At 46.0% G+C, this 7,414-nt stretch overlaps 1 non-coding gene across 1 annotated transcript; it reads right to left on the bottom strand.

Annotated features, from left to right (window-relative positions):
- Nucleotides 1–7,228: 7,228 nt before the first annotated feature.
- On the bottom strand, nucleotides 7,229–7,414 carry LOC119465397 (U2 spliceosomal RNA). The gene has a single exon (XR_005194845.1). It is a non-coding gene; the product is annotated as a U2 spliceosomal RNA (small nuclear RNA).

Below are 7,414 nucleotides of genomic sequence, written 5' to 3'. Positions count from 1 at the left end.
ATTAGGCAGAAACTCCTCTGGGAGTTGCCTAAGTATGCGTAAGCATTGTGCCACTAGCTCATCTCCACGCAGCCCGGTGTCATTATCAATGTTGTGAAACGTAATCCGACCAGCATAAATTGTTATCGACACTCATCGATCGTTATGAACCTTATCAAACATGATGCGACATTTATCAACTCTTACGGGTCTTTAACAAACTGGATGTCAGGCGAAGCTGTTGCAAAACCAACACTACAATTGCTGAGGGGGTATGGAATGCTTTATTGATGGTTGGGCTTGTTTTGGGCTTCTTCTTTATTGAAACGTATGCTGTTCTGTGTGTTGTATGGGTTATTTCAATGAATGTATGTACGGTTCGCGTCACTTTTCTGAGCGCTTCAAGCCTCTGCCTTACGTGGGTATGAGCCATTGCATTTTTTGCTCGCTGAGAGGGGTATGAGCCATTGTTTAGGGGGGTATGAGCCATTGCATTCGTCCTACTTGATTGACGGGCAGGTTTCCTCGTTTGGTAGGCACAGAAATCCTTACACATTTAAAACGGTGGATCGTTTCCGGTGCTTGGACAGAGCGCATAAGCGTTGGGGTCGAGAGTAAGCATGCGGATCGGTGCGGATCCCGCGAGCACTCTCTCACTGTTTGAACGGTAGGTGGCGCCTGCGTGAAGAAACTATATGTTAATTGGTGGCAGAAAGAACACTATGTGTTGGCGGCAGAAAAGTAGGGAGACCACAAACAACGGAGACGTACAGACACAGAGTTCCCAGTAATGGTTCAAAAAGGTTGATGCCTGGGATTCTTTGTATTTGTGTGTTTCACAAAAATAAAGGTAGGACATTATGCAAAATAATAAGAGCTTGGTGGCGCAACCCACCATCCCGTTTCAAAGGGGACGCTCATAGCATCCATCCATCCATCCGTGCTATGTGACGGTTTGGCGAAAGGAGAAGGCCGCGCTTTCCCCTCGCGTGTGAATCCGTCTTGAGGCGTCAAACGCTGTTCTAAATTTGTATATTGCCAGGATATGCGCCACAATTTTTTTTTCAAAAATAAAATTCTGGCACAACCAATCGCACGAGGAATATCAAAGGTAATGCGATTAGCAATCCTGCAACGTAGGGACACAACGTATGGCCAACGCAGGCACACGAAGAGGCATTCTGGCTGCCAACCACAATGTCAAATGATACTTCGAGACCGCATATCTTGTAGTGCCACAATGCACCCCAGTTGAAATTCCGCAGTATTATAGCATACTGGCTACATCTTCATTCCAATGGCTTGGCATCACGTGGCCGTGCTCGACTCGGAGGTGTCTGGTGGGAATGTGGTGGAGGAGTAACAAACTTTACTGAATCACCGGGTATTAGTCTTTTTAGACCTAGACGGGTGGTTTCCTCATTCTAGGAAACCGTGATACTCTGGCACTAGCGTTGTTCAGGTTACCAGCATAAGCTAGTCCTAAGGGTCTTGACTTGTCAGCTTAGCCTCCCATTGGTCATGGTTTGGTAGTTCTTGCAGAGTTATTGGATGGTTCTCGCATTCCAATACTATGTGATAGAAGGTGTTACCAACGTCTGGGTAGTATTTGCAGTTCATTGGATAGCTGCTAGGACACATCGCATGCAGCAATGTACCGCGGGGGTAGGATTTCGTTTTAAGTCCTCTCCTCATACGGCTTGTTCTCTGCAGGGTAAGGTTCTTATGGAGAACTGGGTAGCATTTCGGTTCCTTTCTATATTTTTTAGTATATATGGTTACTTGTATTTTGCGTAACCTTGGCGCATCCATTCTGGTATATTGGCTAAGAAAGGGCACATAGCGAGTAACACACACCCAGTGACTCAAGTGGCCCACAAAAGCACAGAAGCCAGCAGCAAGTTGTCTTTTGTGGCCAGATACCCAGTCACGTATGTTGTCTACTACGCATTACAGCAGCCAGCAATTACCTAGTAGCCCAAGCTGGTAGACAGCTTGGGTCACTAGGTGAAAAAGGTTACATACAAACAGGCATATCATCAAGTGGGCAAAGTTGCCAAAGAATGCTATTCTCAAGAATACTTATCTTCCTTTCTATAGGCATACACACAATGAGTTCATATTTTCGAACCGCGCTTTGGGACTGTTTGATGTGCAAGATTATTCGCCAAAAGAGTTCCAACATAATTCTCAAGGTGGGCGCACTTGTTCCTTGATAAAACCGAAAAGATATTGCAACTGCACTGATGGCAATGTCACATTTTATTTTATTATCCACTTAAAGGTTCCGTAATTTCTCTGGGCTTACTTAGTTGTCCACACCATGCCTAGCATGTTGGTTACGTTGTTATGCACTTCCACTGCCGAGCGAAAGGTTGTGGGTTTGTTTCCTTGCGGATTTTTGTGAAAACGGAACGCAAAGACGCTTGCGGAGTCATCTTTTGCAGCATAACAACAATAAACGGTTTCAACCCCTCTAAGCAGACAATGAACAAATAGATTAGACGCAGTTTTGCATGCTTGGATTTCAAGGTTAAGCCACCCTTGCGCTATCAGCTAGCTATCTTTAAGCGCTTGCTTAGGTTAGATTCAGCTGGTGGACCAGGTGGAGAGGTAGATGTCGTGCACTTCCCGCAACTCCATTTGACTTGTAAATATGGGCCAAGGTGCTCTGAGTGATCAAAATTACTTTAGTAAAATTATGAAGGGCATGTAAAGAATGAACCAGTGACTGACATAATGTCACACTTAGGCGTAGAGCTAAGTGCTTTTTTCATTTTTTTATTAATGCAAAGCTGATTCCTACATTCATGTGCTTGTTCATCTGATTTGCATTTGATACGACAGAGTTTCATGTTGTCCGCAAACGTAGTAGTATGCGTTACGGAATACCATGCTGCTCACTGGATCCATGCACGAGTTTCTTGTACATGGTAGAAAACGGTGGCACTTTTTACGTTATCATCTCATTCGAGTTGTTGTAACTTATGAACCTTTTATAGAGCGCATAACCATGTTGATGAGTTCCTTTCGCTGCTTTAATAATGGTGCAAAAAACCTAACGCGCGTATCAAGATACGCACTAAAGCAAATTCATGCGCTCACAGCGCTGATGTGTGTCCTGTCACTACGTCCATGCTCTCTGCGCGTTTTATTTTAATCATAGCGCACTTAGACAGACAATAAACTTTTATTGATGTCCTGAGGGACTAGCCAGCGGAGACCCGTGGGGGCCCCCGGCTGGCCGCTGGCTGCTCCCATGTCGGAATCGGGAGGCTAGGCCTCTCCGCTCTTTCACGGGCCCTCTGGACGGCCATGGACTAGAGCTTGAGTTCCATACTAGAGATGGCCTCGTCCCAGTCCTGTTCGCTGGTGAGTGACGTATCCCGTAACGCAGGACACTGCAAGAGCATATGAGCTAGAGTGATAAACTCCTCCCCACACTTAGAAATATTATTTTTGTCAGACGAATTGCCGCGCGTCATTTTACCTCCATGTCATGCCGAGATAAATGCTAGCGTCATCCCCGGATGGCCCTTCAATTTTCTCCATCTCGTAGCTCTGCATACCGTAATCGAATAAGCCGACATCTTTTACGTCATCACACTAAGTCTATCGGCGGTTACCATTCGAAGAACGGCGAGCGCGTGATATTTAGCTGCATTTCGCAGAACGACTACATTTTCCTCTGATCCCAGGCTATCGAAGCTTAAGCTTGCTACCCATTAAAAGAAACAGCATTTCTCAGCCTTAATACAAAAGAGGCTAAAAAGGCTAGAAGGCTAATTGAATATCACTAAATTGTGCTTGCGTTTCTGGAATGTGAGCGGTTGCAACATGCAGTATTGCATGCGAACTCCCAAAATGTTTGTTTTGCTACTATCCACAACGAGAACCTCTTGTTGCTAAGTAATTCTGCTCTGTACAAGCTGTATCGTATGCCTTATTTTCTTAACACTCCTCTATTCGCTCACGCAGCTGTGGCGAAAGCATGGAAACCTCGTTAATGTCGCCGCGGAAATTAAAAACGCCGGAGTTACGCGTTTACAAATTAATCTGACGCAACATTTCGTGAGAAACCTGAAGGCGTACAAAAATTTTCTAGACAGTTCTTGTTTCATCATTATTACTCTGGCACCATGCATTATGCTCAAAGATGTACGCTGGCGTTCCTTGTGCCTTTTATTGCCTATAAAGTTTTATAAGGATATCTTGGCACCTCGTAAATTGCCAGACACATTCATCTCTTCCAAATTCATAACGAGATACATACGAACAACAAAGTCCCAGTCGTACAAAAAGGCCTCAAGAACGAGTTCCCTTGAATAGTTCTTCGAAAGTACATGGAGGCGAAATGCAAGAACGCCCGTGTGCTTGCGTTGTAGTGCACGTTAAAAACCCCAGGTGGTCAAAATTAATTCGGAACCTTCCAATACGGCGTGCCTCATAATAAGAACTGGTTTTAGCACCTAAAACCCCAGAAAGAAGACTAGTAGTTCTGATATCGTAACAGGTAAACCACAAATTCAAAATCGAAGTTCACCAGCTATAACATGAGCACAATGTAGTTGGCGGGGTAAGAAAAGGCCGTTAGAAAATGAGAGCAGAAACAATCGCTTATGATTGTCAAATAATGTAAGCGAATGGCAGAGCGCTTCAAGAAATCTAATTCCTTTAATAAAAGAACGTTACTCCTGAATTTGTTTATTTGTCCCAGTGAGGATATTTACTGTCGTTTCTTATTTCATTGCGTAACACCGTATAAGAAAGAACAGCACTCATTTGTGGTAGACAGTGTAACCACCTCAACTTGTATACAGGCACCTGTATAGATACAAGCCACCCATGTACAGGTGCCTACGGGCGAATAATTTTGGGTTCGGCTTGGCTGCGCGAGTCCACGCCGGCTTCGCGTCTGAGCCGTTGTGTCGGTGATGAAAGTCCGATCATGAAAGCAGGTGAAAGGACAGAAGAAAGGAATTCGATTTAGCAAGAAGAAAAACATGGACAACACCACGATATGCGCTTTTGTCGCAAAGCCGCCAATATTTGGTGCCGCAGCATCTATTTGCATGTGCACTTGAAATGTGTAGCATGACTAGGGCACAAACTTGGGCTTTGAACGGCGGCTTGAATTTCTTCGGCTGCAATTTTTGGCGATATTCGGGCGTGGTTTTAGGCCTAGCGACTTTCCTGCCCCCAAAGCGGTTCCCCGAGCGCGCTCCTCGTTCCTTGGGGTGACCCTGGTGATCTGTGCCCCCTCCCCGATGCGCTTGGGGGGATCTCGTTCCTGAGAGACGAGGTTTCCCAACTGCGAACAACAACATGCGGCTCCGTAGGGCCAACTCCCACGGCACCGAGCGGAGGTTCATTGCGTTTACGACGAGCACAAGCAGCGTCCGACTTTCTTGCCAATGGACACATCTCTTCACTGCGCAGCGCCAGGTACTCCTGCCGTACTTTCCCCTAGAGGCTCTCAACAACGGAGTCTTGACTGTTCCCTGTCTGCTCCCGTTTCTTACTATGAGACATCCCGCGATACGGAAACGAAGAGCGAAAACCACACCCACCAAAGGTTTTCCATTTCGAAGTTGAGCATTCGGACAACTGCCCATCCCACCGAGACCTGAACAATGTAAACATAACCATTGGTATTGCCGTATATAAAACTTCCTTAAAGCCTAAAATTAGAAGCTGAATATGTCACAGAATGAAATGTCTGGAAGAGCGTTTATATGAGATCTTGTTAATATCTGTAAGTTTGCAAGTTGCCTGACGTTCTGGTGCCAACTCGGCTCCTTCTTCGGAGATTAAATAACCTGAACTACTCTATGGGCAACCTCCCTGCCTATATATTCATAACCTGCACACGAAAACCATGACCTGCAGGAAAAGGAAAGAAAATAACTGTCAGCCCTTCCACTGGGGTGGAAATGGAAGACCAGCGAAGCTGTACTATGGTGAGAATTATGTATTTCCATTATGACTAATAAGATGTGATGGCGTAATTGTTTATTTGAACAATTACAGAATGAGAAATATATCTGATCCGGTGGTTTTCATTTACTTAGGGACCACAGGGACCATGGCCTTATGGTCACCACGGTACATGCACCGCCATAGGGTGTATGGCAAAGGTTGGCACGTTCTTCATAAACACGTCACCAACGCCGCGCGCATGTGGTGCAAACACGGGCAAAACGCCCCCGCCGCCGCCGACAACAGTTGTGCGCGTTGTTTGTGTAACCGCACACAACCGCTGTCAAAACGCTGGCGTGAGCAAGCGCGCCAGCATCAGCGAGCGAAGGTTCATGGTCTATCGCTTCAAATGAAACTGGGCGGCGAAAACACAGCGCATACAAAGGTAGGAGCCGTGTTGCAGATCGCTTTCAAGATAATATGCGCGCGACCGCGCGGCGCCGCGCAAAGTACAAGTTGCTCGCATAGCAGAAGTCGCAACCCCTCCCTCCCGCGCTGCCTTCGCGCGGTCCTCCTTCTCGGGGGTGATTGAGTCGCCAGTTCCCCTTGCGCCCGGTCGCAAGATACGCATTTGGTGCCGCAGCTAAAGGTCGCCGCCCCTCCCTCCCTCCCTCCCGTCCTCCCACGGCCTTTCGCGCGGTGGAAGTGGCGTTTGCTCTCCGCCATGCGTTCGCTCGCCTTGAAAGCGCACGTCTCTTGCGTGCTTTCACTCGCACATACAGCATGGTAAATCTAAATATAAATCTAATTTTAAATTTTAGATCTAAATTTTTGGCATGATGAAATGGCAATGACCAAAGTGTTTCTAGGAAATGACGCAAATGGAATGTACAGTTTTTTTTTATTTGCCGACTTCATTTGTTGTCTCTTGGCCTGCTTGTCTGTTTGGACAATTCATTCTGCGGCATTGGTGAAGAATGGGCATGTAACTAGTGGGAAAATGAAGTGGCTGAAGTGGTCTACTCGGGCGTATATTGCGCGGCACGTTCCTAGTGACCCAAGTTGTACTATCTTCGTATCTATACCCACAAAAACAGAAAACTTTGAACCCACCTAGACAGCAGTGAGTCTGCGGCCCCAGAAGAACTACCGGTTATCGTTCGCCAAAGCAGACAACTTAAATAAACATCATTGGGCCGAAAAATTTTTTCTTTTATGTTGCTAGACCTATGAGATGCCCCTTCATAAGTTTGCGACACGCTCAATATGCTTAGACATTAGATTATGTTATTACAGCGAAACTGTATATGGCTAGTTTCCAGCGGAACGATGTCCGTAAACCAAAAATCCCGACGATCGTGCAATACCGGGCCGACCAGCGGCGGAGGAGAAACAATCTTCAAGCACTCCGCAAACTTGCGAATGAAAGTTTAATATCTTGGGTCCAAATACAACCCGTAACATATATTATTAAGCTAATAAGAACAGATACTACACTTTGACTCGCGTCAACCAT

The sequence above is a fragment of the Dermacentor silvarum genome, chromosome 9 (genome assembly GCF_013339745.2).
Source record: "Dermacentor silvarum isolate Dsil-2018 chromosome 9, BIME_Dsil_1.4, whole genome shotgun sequence".
In the NCBI taxonomy this organism is placed as follows: Eukaryota; Metazoa; Arthropoda; class Arachnida; order Ixodida; family Ixodidae; genus Dermacentor; species Dermacentor silvarum.
The sequence above is the reverse complement of the archived record's forward strand: the minus strand, read 5'-3'. Positions and strand labels throughout refer to the sequence as shown.